The following is a 14948-nucleotide window of genomic DNA, read 5'->3' as shown; positions in this document are numbered from 1 at the left end:
TGGCAGCGGCAGCAGCTGGGTGGGGGTCTCCCGCTCTGCCTGGGCCCCTACCCCTCCGGCAACAGGGACTCACCAGCCTGGCCCTGCCTGGTTCCCTGTGACCCTCGTCCTGGGTGGGCTGATGGGGGTTGGGCGGGGGGGGTGGTTCCAAGTAGTGGGTGTTCAGAAGCAGCCCTGAATCCTGGAAACATTCACCCTTCCCCGCCCCTCCCCTGGTGAGCACCACAGGGAGCGTCTCCTGCATCAGCCTGGGGTGGGGGGAAGATAATCCCTCCCCGGGGGGCCCATCCAAGGCTCTCCCGAGGGATTGGGTGAAGGGGCTGGGATCAGGCAAGGGCCCCTCTCCTTCATTCCGGCTCCAGACAAAGAACCACCTGCTCCCCTGGTCTCCTTCCCCCCTCCTCACAACCCAGGGCTCCCTGCTGTTGCCCTAGTGACAGGGGCTGCCCTGGGGCTCCTGCCCCAGCTCCCAACCCCGCCCCGCCGTGTCTGCCCCCAGCATGTTACAGAGAAGGAGCTGGAAGCTGGCCGAGCTTCCCCTTCTCTGCCAAAACTCTACCTTTCATGCCAGGGCCAGACAGGCCAGACAATGCGAGGTCATGGCTACCCTAATAATGAGGCCTCAGGGATGAAGGAGGGTGACTGGAGGGAGGCAGAGGAAGGGAGGGGGCCAGCTGCCTGAGCCCCACAGGAGTGGACACAGGACACCTTCCAACTACCACCCCTGACACCTCGGAAGAGGAGGGCAAGAGCACAGGCTGACAGAGGGCATGGATGGGGCAGGGGGAGCCAGGGAACAAAGGGAGCGAGTGAGGGGGAGACAGAAACACACACAGAGAGAGGACTCATGCAGAAGGTGGAGAGAGGTAGGCACCACTGCCCGGGAGGATGCTGAGAGCTTCTAAAGAAGGCTGCAACGAACAAGGCAAAATCCCATTCTTGCCTCGGCCATGGAGCAGTTTGCGTAATTTCGGGTAATGATCTCGACCCATAATTGCCTCGGCCTCACTTATCAAGCAGAGCGAGCCTCTCCGCAGGGTGCAGTGGGCTGAAGCAAATGCAGGGCTGGGCTCTCCAGGGTCCAGGGTCGTCCGGACTCAGTGTCCAGTTCCACTTGCCTCATTCAAAGGAAGGGAGAGCAGCCGTGTTACGGAGGCTTGGCCGACCCTCCTGGACACGACTCCCACCCTGGGCCTCCTCAAGGGCAGCGATGGGGACAGGATCATAAGAGCACAGTGGTTTGGAGCTTTGGGAGAGACAAACCCTATACATGTAGTTTCTGGGACTTCCTCGGTGGTCCAGTGAATATGACTCCGCGCAGCCAATGCAAGGGGCGGGGATTCCTGAACGGGAAACTAAGAGCCCACAGAACGCATGGCCAAAAACAAACACCCCAACAAACGAATGCAATTTCATTTCCTCATCAATAATGTACCGAATGGGGCTCCCTGGTGGCTCAGTGGTAAAGAATCAGCCTGCCAATGAACCTGCCAATCAGCAGGTTCAAACCGGGGGTTGGGAAGATCCCCTGGAGGAGGAAATGGCAACCCACTCCAGTATTCTTGCCTCATTCAAATTCTGGGAAATCCCATGGACAGAGGAGCGTGAGGGGCTACGGTCCATGCCGTCACGAAAGAGTCAGACACGACAGAGTGACTGAGCACACACGCAATGTACCGAAGGCCCCGAAACTGCGGGTCCTGGGTGCTCCAAGCCCAGATTCATCCACTTTGGGTGGGGCGCTCTCAGGGTGAGGTCCAGGCTGGGTGGGTTGGAGACAGCCTGACTGCGGCTGGTCTGAGGGTGGCGGGGCTGTGAACAGGCCCCAGGCAGAGGGCCCCCTGGGAGTCAGAAGCCAGGAGCACCCTCGCAGCTGCCTCCTGGATAGGCCCGACTGTGGAGGTGGGTGAAGGGGAAGCCAAACCCACATTCAGCCTGTGTGGGGGCTGCTGGGGCAGAAAGAGAGGAAAACACAGAATGAGGAGTGATCCTCCAGCAGCCCCCGCCCACCTGCCTGGACCTCGAAAAGAGCTGCGAGACTGGGGTGGTGGGCGCTTAATCCCAGAATGCCCAGCCCCCTGGCCCCTTAATCCTCTGGGTTGCCGGTTTCTCCCCTGCCTGGGGCCCCACGCATGCTCAGCCGTTTGTACATATATATCCCTGTCTCCCGCCCTGGGCCCCCTCCTGGCTTACTTACAACCTCAGCTGTGCAAAGTGTTAGCAGTTCAGTCCTGTCCGACTCTTTGCGACCCCATGGGCTGTAGCCCTCCAGGTTCCTCTGTCCATGGAATTTTCCAGGCAAGAATACTGGAGTGGGTTGCCATAGGGGATCTTCCTGACCCAGGATTGAACCTGCGTCTCCCACATTGTGGGCCGATTCTTTATCATCTCAGCCACTGTGGAAGCCGACTGTGGAAAGGACCCACCACATTCTCTCTGAGGGCTCCTCCCCTCCTCTGGGGCGAGGAGCTGGGGAAGAGTTCTGGAAAGAACCCCACCCTTAGCTGCTGTGCCATCTTGGGCAGAGCATTAGCCACACCGCCTGGATTTCTCTATCCATCATGTGGGAGGAACTCTCCCCTCTTGGATGTAAGTAAGGGGGTCTGTCCCCAGCCCTGCACACATAAACACATCGTATGCAGATGACGGCCGGGGAAAGAGAAATTCACGACCCATACAGTGCGTGGAGCAGCTGATCTTCAGTTCTGCATCCTTGCTCAGTCAAAGGGCTGATGGGAAATTTGGACTCAGGATGAGGCAGCTACATGGTAGGGGCAGGGGTGGAGGGGTGGGGCTTGAGATCTGTGTTGCACGAGGGACCTGGTGACACTGGGGAGACAGGCAGCAGATCAGGAGATTGTTATCTCACGGTCCACGGGAGCTGAAAAGGAACCTCAGTGGTTTTCAAGCTGCTCTGCAGAGTTCTAGGAGTTGGGGGGACCTCTGAGGCCCAGAGAGGTGGGGAAGGGTTTGCTGAACAGCCCCCTCTGCCTCCTCAGCCAGAGAGGCCCCATCTGAGTTTGTTTGTTTCCAGTTTTTTGTTTCTTTTTATTAGTTGCACTGTGCAGCTTGAGGGATCTTAGTTCCCCAGCCAGGGATCAAACCCATGCCCTCTGCCTCGGGAACTTGGAGTCTTCACTACTGGACCACCAGGGACGTTCCTGAGTTGTTTTCTCTGTTGGTCTCCTGCGGACTCCCTGGTTGAACAGAGACGCAATAGTAGCTGCATATGCAGTGCCTGCCAAGTATCAGGAGAAGGCGATGGCACCCCACTCCAGTACTCTTGCCTGGAAAATCCCATGGACGGAGGAGCCTGGTAGGTTGCAGTCCATGGGGTCGCTCAGAGTCAAGACAGGACTGAGCGACTTCACTTTCACTTTTCACTTGCATGCTCTGGAGAAGGAAATGGAAACCCGCTTCAGTGTTCTTGCCTGGAGAATCCCAGGGACGGGGGAGCCTGGTGGGCTGTCATCTATGGGGTCACACAGAGTCGGACACGACTGAAGCAACTTAGCAGCCAAGCATCAGGCGCTACCTCGTGGAAACCTCAGGTCACCCTACGTCCTGGTTTGTCTGTGACAGTCCTGGTTTACACCTATCGTCTCAGCATGTTTCAGAAGGAACTGGGTGAGCAGGAACTGGAGATGACAGGATGATTTATTTGTTTATTCCAGCTTATTCATCTGGCTGCGTCCCATCTTCACTGTGGCACGTGGGAACCTCACTGCTGTCTGCTGGCTCTCCAGTTGTAGGGCTGCACACCGGCTTAGTTGCCCCAAGGCCTGTGGGATCTTAGTTCCATGACCAGTGATCAAACCTGCATCCCCTGCATTGGCAGGTGGATTCTTAACCACTGGACCCCCAGGGAAGTCCCTCAGCATGTTTATTAACAGTGCCCCCTTTCACTCTCAAAACAGTCCCAGGGTGGACACTAAACGATCCCCCCATTTAAACCTTACAACAGTCCTACGAGGGAGGTGCTATTTTATACGGGAGAAAGACGAGGCATCCAGCACAGAGCTGCCCAGGTTTGAAGAGCTGGTAACTGGGCAGGTGGACTCACATCCAGGTGGAGGGGCCAGAGCCTACACTCTCCCAGTTTCAGATGCTGCGGCATCCTGAAGGGTTTGAGAGACCCCAACTCAGTCTTCTCATCCATTCATTCAACAAGTACTTGCCAAGGATCAACTATGTGTCGGGTATCATGCTTGTATTATGGACAGGGAAACAGGTGCAGAGGGCAAAAGGAACTAGTTCAAGGTCACAGAGCAAGTCAGTGATCAAAACGGAAATAGTTCAGTGTTCCTCCATGGGGGCTAGCTGGTGCAGCTTTGCTCTCCCTTGTTTTTCTCTGCCCTGTTCTGGCATTTGAAATATAACTGGCTCAGTGCTTCCCAGTGTGTGTTTCATGAAGCACCAGGCCCAAGGTGGTGCATGTAATAAGGGTGTTGTGGTCCTGTAAGTTTGGGAAACGCTTGGGACTTCCCTGGCAGTCCAATGGTTAATGGTCCAATGGCCCATGCTTTCAAGGTGGGGGGCACAGGTTTGCTCCAGTAAGGGAACTAAGGGGCTTCCCAGGTGGTGCTAGTGGTAAAGAACTTGCCTGCCAAGGCAGGAGATGGAAGAGACGCAGGCTGATTCCTGGGTTGGGAAGATCCCTGGAGGAGGGCACAGCACCCCACTCCAGTATTCTTGCCTGGAGAATCCCATGGACAGAGGAGCCTAGCAGGCTACGGTCCATAGTGTCGTAAAGAGTCGGACACGACTGAAGCCACTTGGCACGCACACACACAGGGAACGAAGAGGCCACATGCCAGGCAAGGCGGCCAAAAAATAAAATTAAAAAATTATGGGAAACCCTTTTGGAAGGGCATGATGCATAAAACCATATAAACAGTTCTTCAAGGTCTTATAAAGTGGAGAAACCTGTCTGAATTGTTCAGCCCAGCATTTTCTAAACTTATTGGATCTTTGGTCATAATATTTTTTCACAGCAACACTCCATGCAACAAATTTTGGGGGAAATGCATGAATCCATAATAGAGGTGCTTTTCCCTTCTTTGAAACCAGGCCCCTTTGTCCGTGGTTTCAAACCAGCCTTTCACCCCCACCTCATGAATGGCAGGCCCTTGAGGCAGTTGTCCGGTGTCCTCCAGCAAAGTTAGAAATCTCCCAGATCCTGGCCCCAGGCAGAGGGCTGAGGAGGGTACCAAACCCTGGGAGAGAAAGAGGAGGAAGTAATGGGCCTAATGAGCCGCTGAGCTGAGATCTGCCTGCTCAGCACCCAGGACAGCGGCGCCACTTCCCTCCCTGCCGCAGGCCCGAGAGCCCAGCCAAGCTTCAGCAGCAGCAAGGCACAGGAGAAAGAGGAAGGAACACGCCTACTGGATGGCTCATTTATATGTGTGATCCAGGCTCCTCTGTCCATGGGATTCTCCAGGCAAGAATGCCAGAGACGGTTGCCATGCCCTCCTCCAGGGAATCTTCCTGGCCCAGGGATGGAACACCTGTCTCTCATGTCTCTTGCACTGGCAGGAGGGTTCTTTACCACTAGCATTACCCAGGAAGCCCCACCTAGAGAGCCATCCTGGTACAGACCTCTCAGACCCAGAAGGTTAGGACCTAGAGTCTAAGGAAGGCTTCCATCTCGGCCCCACTGTCCCCTGTTTACCAAGACAAAAAGATCCCTGGGAAAGGACCACATAGTGTGAATGCTGGGGCAGGGGAGGGTGCAGACAGCCACCCCTCCCCACTCAGGGGGTTATCACAGCTCCTCTGCTGGCTCCTTGCACCGTTACCCGGCTTCTGGGCTGAGCAGAATTAATGAGGCTGCCCTAGGGTTTCGGGCTCAGCAGAGTTGTCCCCACTCAGCAGCTACAGCCCACCAGGGAACTCTGGTCCATTCATGGATATTTACAGCCCCATAAATTAGGTCCAGGCCTGCAGCTGCCAGGGTCAGGAGGTAAGGTTATGGGAGTAGCAGCTTTCCCTAGCACTTCTGCCTTGCAAATGAGGATGCTAATTCGCCCCACAGAGAAAACCACCTCACACCATCCGCTCTGTCTTTTCCCCCAGACCTGAAATACATATTTTCACAATAATTTCACAGTTTTGTTTCTTTCCTGGCTGCCCCACACAGCTTGTGGGATTTTACTTCCCCGACTAGGGACTGAACCTGGGCCCTAGGCAGTGAAAGAGGAGTCCTAACCACACTAACCATTCCTAATCAGGGAATTCCTCTGACCACTTTTATTCTCACATCAATCCTAGAGTATAAGTGTGATTAGTCCCATTTAACAGATATGGAAACTGAGGCACACCAAGATGAATGATCTGCCCAGAGGCACTTCAGTGAGTAGAACAGGGTACCCCTCTGGCCTGCTTTAAAGCAGCTGAAGCTAGGAGTGGATTTATGAAGACCTCAAGTCTCCCTGGGAAGGAGAGACCAGTTTTTAAAAGCCTGGTTCCGACCTCTTCTGCCCTCCAGTCTCCCCACCTGGAGGCATGAGGGGCGCTCAGCTCCCCTGAGGTCTGGCCAGGCATCTGACGGCGAGTGAACCTTCCACAATTCTAGAATTCCCAGTTTTATTATTTCTGTCCTTCCAGCTGCCAGCCCAGGGCTCCATCCCTCCCAAGGGGCTTCTCCCAGAAGCTGTAGGCCAGACTCCTGAACATCACTCCCCATTAGTCGAAGAGCTGATCCCCCGGATCTGAGGCTGGCAGGCTGATTAGGAGGCTGGAACACATTCCCTCAAGCAGAGAATCCGGGGATGTCTTGGCCTGGATCCAGGCTGAGCTGCTGGGCAGCTGGTCTATTTCCAGAAAACCATCCGGCCCTCTTTCTCAATACCTGGGCCGTGAGGGGAAGACGAGCTCCCAGACTCCCCCTCCGGGGTGCAGAAACGGGGGTCAGGTGGGTGCCCAGGCATGGGGGCCACCTCTTCCCTCCAGGCCCTGCCCATCTCCACTCTGAAAGAGAGCCTCCTGGAGGACCCCGCTTCTCCCCTTCAGGAGTCCCCTCCCCAAAGAAGGCCTTGGAGGTGCACAGGCCCTGGGGGGCAGCTGGGGGCTGGGACTCAGGCTGGCCCCTTGGGTCCCAGAGGCAGACGGAACGCCTGTGCTGACTCATCCAGGCCCGGCCGTCACGGCTCCTGGGGGACTGAGGCCAAGTCACAGCTGTAAAGGCAGGGCGGCTGCTGGCAGGGAGAGGTGGGAGTGGGTTTGAGTGGGGAGGGGGGTCTTACATCTTCCCCACCCCACCTGCTTCAGCCTAAACCCATTTCCTCCTGCTGTTTCTCTTGGAAACTACCAACGGGTCCCGCTGGATGCAGGGAGGAGGGAAGTGGGATGCAGACCTCTGACCAGGAGCAGGGTGGGCAGGATGCAGGGTCACCAGGCTCCTTCGTCTCCTGTGGCCCTCAGCCCCGATGCTGAAGCCACCCAGGAGCCTTGTGCACTCACACAAACCCCTCTGCAGAGGGTCCTCATTTGCTTTTTGTTTTGGGCCCCGCCCCCAGGCCTCAGTTTCCTCCTCTGTAAAGAGGGGATTGCACCACTCACCTCCCAGTGTTATTAAGAGAGCGAAATGAGATGACCTGTGTGCACACAGCAGATGCTCAGTGTTTGCTCTCTCAGAGGAATACTTTCCAACTCAAACCTGTACCGTCCTTTTAAAAAAGGTGATGGGAAACTTCCCTGGTGCTCCAGGGGTTAAGACCAGGCTTCCACTGCAGGGCACTCATGTTTGATCCCTGATTGGGGAACTAAGATTTTGCCTGCCATGTGGCGTGGCCAAAAAATAATAGAAGATATAAATAAACTTAAAAAGCTGGCGGAGGACTTCCCTGGTGGTCCAGGGGCTGAGAATCCACCTGCCAACACAGGGGACATGGATCGGATCCCTGGTCTGAGAAGATTCCACATGCCGAGATGCAACTAAGCCCATGTGCCACGACTACTGAGACCGCTCTGGAGTCCGTGTTCTGCAACCAGAGAATCTACTGCAGTGAGAAGCCCGCGCACAGCAACGAAGACCCAGTGCAGCCATAAATAAATACATTTTCAAAATAAATTTAAAAAGCCGGTGGAACAAGGCTGGCCAAGTTGTCCACAGCTCGAGACGCTCATCAGCTCATTTCCGTAACACAAACCAGGGCCCTGTGCCCAGGCTCACCAGGAACTGTCAAATGGGAACCCTGGGTAGAGGAGGCCTGCCCTGGGCTCTGATCACCTGGTGCCTGAAGCCTTGTTCTCGCCACAGACTTTCCCACAGCCAGTGAGAGGAGGGAAAAACGCTTGGACGTCCATCCCCCCAGCCCCTACCCCCGGCAGTCTCTATCCAAAAACTTCTCTCCTCTCTGTGCAAAGTTCAGAGGGAACATGGTTTTCCAGCTCTTGCCCTGAAGAAATCAGCTTGATAAGCTGGAAGGAACCCCAGCATGAGGATCTGGACACTTTGATTCAAGACCTAGAACTATTACCCAGAGGTAATTTTGAAAATGGTGTCAATTTCTTCAAATTCCAGTAACACAGTAACAACCACGTGTGTTTACCAGGGGCTCACTACACACCACCACGTGCTGTGCACCCAGCATCTCATCAGGCCCCGAAAGAGCCCTGAGGGCAGGCAGCTGACAGATGAGAAAACTGAGGCTTGGAGACATCACCCAGCTGGCCCCTTGTCACGTAGCAAGCAAGGAGAAGCAGAACTGGGACTCAAGCCAGACTCCGTGTCCTCGCCTGTCCCTTAGTCACTCGGGGTGCCGAGGAAGCGGCCAGAAGTCTGCATGGCCCGGCGGCAGAAACACAGGTCAGAGAGAAAGCAGAGCTGGGCTCTTGTCTCAGTCTGACACTCCAGCACCAAGTGACCTCCTAAGGTCACAGACTTCTGTTTCCTCATTTGCAAAATGAGCAGACTGGACAAGCTGCTTCCATCGACCTCCTGATAAGCCGAGGTCCTCGAGGTGGCCGCAGCCCCAGAGGGGCCGACCGGGGCGAGGTGGCCCACAGCCAGGGCCAGCGCCTGGAGAGGACATCAGAGCCAGAGACGGCGTGGGCAGGGATGTAGCTGGACCTGTTCGCTTCCACATGTGTGTGCCTGTTCCGTGTCAAGCAGGCAGCCGGGCAGCACACCACCTCAGCTCCCTCAGCCTCACTGCTCAGCTGCTACCCAGTGCCTTTCTGGGAGTCAGGCATAAAAGTGTTAATGCAGCATGACTGCTGGGGTCCCTGGGGGCAGGGGAGGGGAGCGGCCTTTGTGGTGGAGGAGAGTCCACAGACTCTAGGGACCTGGACACCACCTGATAAGGGGCTGGAGGCACAGAGCCCAGGCAAGGCAACCCCTCTCTGCTGGTTAATCCTGTGTCCCCAGGGGCGCCGCCAAGGCCCCCGAGTCTGGGGCACGTGTTTTCTCTGCGGCTCCTCACTAATCCATACAGCAGTCTCATCTGCACCTCTTTTCAGCTCCCAGAATCGTCTTAAGCCAGCCAGCAGGAGAGTAAATGAGGTAGGCTTTAGGGTCAGGCTCAGGAAGGACCCCAGGCTGGGGGCAAGGGGACTGAGTAGAGGAGATACTTGGGGAAAGCAAGCAGAAAACTCCTCTGAGCATACAAGTGGCTCTGTCTCCAGGAGTTGGGGCTGGGAAGGAGGTTGTCTAGAAGCAGAGACCTTCCCTATGGAGGCATGGATCTCAGAAATGACTCTGGGCTTATTCTAGCAAATTCTGATTCCCCATCAAAAAACAGCTGTCAAAGGTATACTACAGCTTAAGACTTCATGCTTCCACTGCAGGGGGCGTGGATTCAATCGCTGGTCAGGGAACTAAGATCACGCATACTACTCAGCATAGCCAAAAACAAAACAGGAAAACCCAAACAAACAAAAACACCAACCAATATCCACTGGGTATCAGACATTATTAAGAGAGTTTCCACTTCCATTTAACTCCCACAATCATCTCTAGACTTAAAGATTATCCTGTCCATTTTAGAGATAAAGAAACTGAGGCTCAGAGAGCTAAGGTCACTTGACCCCAATCACAGAGTCAGTAGGGCTTGAACCCAGGACTATTTGCCCCACATATAGGGTCTTCTCCAGCAGCCCACCCAAGCAGCCTCCTGCTGTGGTTGTAACATGTTTATAATTTTGGAGGGAGAGTCAAGATTTGTCTGCTTCCCTTCTGGGAGATTGGCAAAGTTAGGGGTCTCTTCTTGGAGACTGAAAAATGCATGCTCCCAGTGGGAAGGGGAAAAACGGGAAACATGATCAATTTCCTTCTATTTCTCCCTTTTCCTTCTCACGTGCTTGAGCTTGGAAAGCAATTGTGCTCTGTTGACTTAACACAACTCTGCTCCAAACCGTTTTGCTCATTAAACATTTGGAGATCTTGGAGGCACTTGTATGTGTGAATGTGGCAATGGTTTTCCAACCCCAAAGCCTTTTATGAGTTAGCAGACTCCAGTCCTATGTCTGCCACAACCTGCTGCTTGACCTTAGGTCCTTGAGGGTACCTCCCTGGAGTCCAGGAAGGACTGGGAGACTACCAAAGCATAACCTGAAAAAGAGAAGCTTGGAGGAAACCTATGGAAGAAATGTAAAGCAATAACTAAAGGGTAACTGGACAAAATTGTAAATATCAGGGGAATAGATCAGAAATAAAAAATAAACCTCACCACGTATATTAATAAAAACTTACCAAATGATAAAATTTCTCACTATATAAAGGAAGGCTTTCTTAATAAGTGATGCTGGTATAATTGGATAGGAATTAGATCTGGAGGGAGTAAAGGGTTAGAGGATTTTTTTTAATCAGAGAAAAAGAAGTAGGAAATAGAAGCACCTATTATGAGATCCTAATGGGGCAGGAGGAGAGGGGGACAACAGAGGATGAGATGGCTGGATGATATCACCGACTCGATGGACGTGAGTTTGAGTGAACTCTGGGAGTTGGTGATGGACAGGGAGGCCTGGTGTGCTGCAATTCATGGGGTTGCAAAGAGTCGGACACGAATGAGCGACTGAATTGAACTGAACTGAATGGCAGAAAGCAAAGAGGAACTAAAGAGCCTCTTAATGAAGGTGAAAGAGGAGAGTGAAAAAGCTGTCTTAAAACTCAACATTCAAAAAACTAAGATCATAGTATCCAAGCCCATCACTTCATGGCAAATAGATGGGGAAAAATGGAAACAGTGACAGACTTTATTTTCTTGGGCTCCAAAATCGCTGCAGATGGTGACTGCAGCCATGAAATTAAAAGACACTTCCTCCATGGAAGAAAAGCTATGACAAACCTAGACAGCATATTAAAAAGCAGAGACATCACTTTGCCGACAAAGGTCCATATAGTCAAAGCTATGGTTTTTCCAGTAGTCATGTATGGATGTGAAAGCTAAACCATAATGAAGGCTGAGTGCCAAAGAACTGATGCTTTCAAACTGTGGTGTTATTGAATCAGTTCTAATGAGGTGGATGAAACTGGAGCCTATTATACAGAGTGAAGTAAGTCAGAAAGAAAAACACCAATACATTGACGTATATATACGAAATTTAGAAAGATAGTAATGATGACCCTATATGTGAGACAGCAGAAGAGACAGAGATATAAGGAACAGACTTTTGGACTCTGTGGGAGAAGGCGAGGGTGGGATGATTTGAGAGAATAGCATTAAAACATGTATATTATCATATGTGAAACAGATCGCCAGTCCAGGTTTGATGCGTGAGACGGTGCTCAGGGCCGGTGCACTGGGATGACCCTGAGGGATGGGATGGGGAGGGAGGGGGTTCAGGATGAAGAACACATGTATACCCATGGCTGATTCATGTCAGTGTATGGCAAAAACCACTACAATACTGTAAAGTAATTAGCCTCCAATTAAAATAAATAAATATATTAAAAAAAAAAAAAACTGTGGTGTTGGAGAAAACTCTGAGAGTCCCTTGGAGAGCAAGGAGATCAAACCAGTCATCCTTAAGGAAATCAACCCTGAATATTCATTGGAAGGACTGATGCTGAAGGTAAAGCTCCAATATTTTGGCCACCTGATGTAAAGAGCCAACTCACTGGAAAAGACCCTGATGCTAGGAAAGATTGAGGGCAGGAAGAGAAGGAGGTAACAGAGGATGAGATGGTTGGATGGCATCACCAACTCAACGGATGTGAGTTTGAGCAATCTCCAGGAGATAGTGAAGGACAGGGAAGCCTGGTGTGCTGCAGTCCATGGAGTTGCAAAGAGTCAGACACAACTGAGCGACTGAACAACAAAAGCAATTTACGAGATCTGAAGAGGGATGGAAAGTGTCTCAGCTCTGAAGCAACATAAGGAATCATGAAGGAAAAGCCCAATAGACTGAACTGCAGAAAAAGAAGACATTTTTACCATTATTTTACACCATAACAACAGGTTAATATTTAAACTTTAAGATCCAGTATTTAGGAAAACCACTCTGATTCCAAGGCAATGAAAAGATCATTTCCTCAGTGAGAAGTTCAAACAGGAAACAAACACCTGGAATATCTGGGGGCTGAAGTGATGATCTTCAGGCTTCCTACCCGTTATAACTTCTGGGATCCACAGGGAAATATAGGGGAAGGGATGAGGCTGGGTGGCGTGTTGCACTCCTGCTTGAACAGACCAGACGAACACCCAGGATGCCAGTGGGGACCAGCTGGGTGAATTTCCATGGGGCTGGAGTCACCTGTTTTCTTCACCTCCAACTACCCAGAAGGCATTCTGGTGAGGGGGTGTCCACATAGGATCAAAAGGCCAAGGTCATGGTTTCTAGCCCTTGGCTCCAATCAGCATCATGTTGGGTCAAAGCCACTCTACACGCTGAAGAACCAGAGAGCACAGAGAGACTGCTCCAAAACCACCCCTAACACTGGAAAAAGGTCGCAGCAGATCCCAATTTGAAACCAGGTGATCGCTGGTATCCCCTTGACCCAGGAAAGGAAGGCGGACTGACTGGGGCCAGCCTCCCCATCCCATGACCTCAGAAAGGTGAATTCCAGGGCCACATTAGCCAGCAGGGATTCTGACAAGTGTCAGGAGAATCCTACTCCATTCAGCACAGGTCGATCCATCAGGTCTATTCCTGTAAGAAATTGTAGGGAGGCTGCCTGTAACCCCCAGACAAATATTCCTTCCTGAGTGCAACAAGTTCACCATCACCAAATCCTGCCTTCAAGTAGGCCCAGAGGAAGAGTCAGAGAGGATAAGACCCCCCAGCTCTCCTGGGGCCCTTCTGAAGTTGTACGACTATTTATGGAGCCTCACACCTGCTCTGCATTCAGCCCTATAGGGGATGGTCTAAGGGGAGCTGCACAAAGGAGGGGAGCAGGTGCAGAGGGATGGGTATCTGCCAGAGGTTGGGCCCCCTGCTCACAAGCAGCTCTCCTCAAACACAAAGCACCGACAGGAAGGAAGACAACAGAAACGGGCTCCTAAAGCCGTATGAGGGCTGGGGAGCAAACATAAGGCAGAACTTATAGTGAGAGAAAAAAAACTGTCCAGAGTAAGCTTGGAGAGTTTCTTTCCTAGAAGTGTGTCTGTCCAGAATGGTTTCTGGGTGGGCCTTCCCAGAAGCAGGGGGATGCACTCTGTGACACTCGGGATCTCCCTCCAGTGGGAAAAACTGGATTTCGTGGACCACCCACTGCTCTCCAGTGCCATGCATTTTCTCTGCTCCCTCAAGTTCCAAATCCTTCCTCCCAAAAATTTCCCTCCATTCCTCCAAATCGTTCGTTTCACAGTGTAAACACACAGGCAGGGACTGGGGAAGGAAATTAATCAAATGAGAAAGACACAGACAGAGGGGAAAAACGAACGATACACTTTGTTCTAGGTTTCGATTCTAAATCTGGCAGGAGGTGTGAAGGGTTGGCAGCTTGCTGGTCGTGGCATCGGTGGCAGCAGGCGGCTCCCTCCTGCCTCAGGGCATCAGGCCAGCAGCTGCTGTGCTCTTAGGAGCCCGAGGGGGAGTCGGTCTACCCCAGCGGGACTGGAGCGGTGGGAAGCTCCCCACATCACAGTCAGGCCTTGTGTTAAGATGATGACACCCGCAAATCTCCACTCCAGGCCCACCCTGTCTTTCAAGCTGAATTCCATGTTTTTTCTTTTAATATTTTTTTGATGCAGACCATTTTTAAAGTCTTTATTGAATTGGTTACAATGTTGCTTCTGTTTCATGTTTTGATTTTTTGGGGGCCCAGAGGCATGTGGGATCTTCGCTCCCTCATCAGGAATAGAACCCACTCCCCCCAAACACTGGAAGGTGAAGTCTTAACCACTGGCCCGCCAGGGAAGTCCCCTGAATTCTGTTTTCAGTCCCACTAGGCATCTGCATTTAGCTGACTCAAACTGAACTGGTCTGAAATCAAAGTTGTCAGTTTTATGAACCCTTACATTTCCTTCTCCTATCAGGTTCGGAAGCTCGATGTTGTACACGCGGTCTGCCTCATCTATTCGGATCTGTCTCCGATCTTCACTGCAGCTGCAGCATCTTGAGTTGCAGCACGGACCTCTTAGCTGTGGCATGTGGGACCTAATTTCCAAACCAGGGATCAAACCCAGGCCCCCTCCACCGGAAGTGCACAGTCCTAGCCACTGGACCGCCAGGGAAGTCCCAAATCTACATTTAGAATCTCAAAGTAACAGATGGGGTTCACCTCATCTATTCCAGTCTAATAAGATCTTCCAATTCGCCCATCACCATGTCCTTCTTCCTTTCCCTTCCCACTTTTCCAAGTCACGGTGCTTGTCCCCATGCACTGCTGCAGGCTCCTAGCCAGCTTCTCATCTCCACCCAACTCTCACACAGCATCTTCCCAAGGTAACCCCTGGATCTTGTAACAAACTTGCCAAAAATACTTTGAAAGGCTTCCCCTGCATTCAACAGGATGAGGTCTGGTGCAGGCTACTTTTTCAGCTTTATCTGCCTCTGGAACCCAA

Source organism: Bison bison, unplaced genomic scaffold, assembly GCF_000754665.1.
Source record: "Bison bison bison isolate TAMUID 2011002044 unplaced genomic scaffold, Bison_UMD1.0 scf7180017864472, whole genome shotgun sequence".
NCBI lineage: Eukaryota > Metazoa > Chordata > Mammalia > Artiodactyla > Bovidae > Bison > Bison bison.
Note: the sequence above shows the minus strand (reverse complement) of the source record.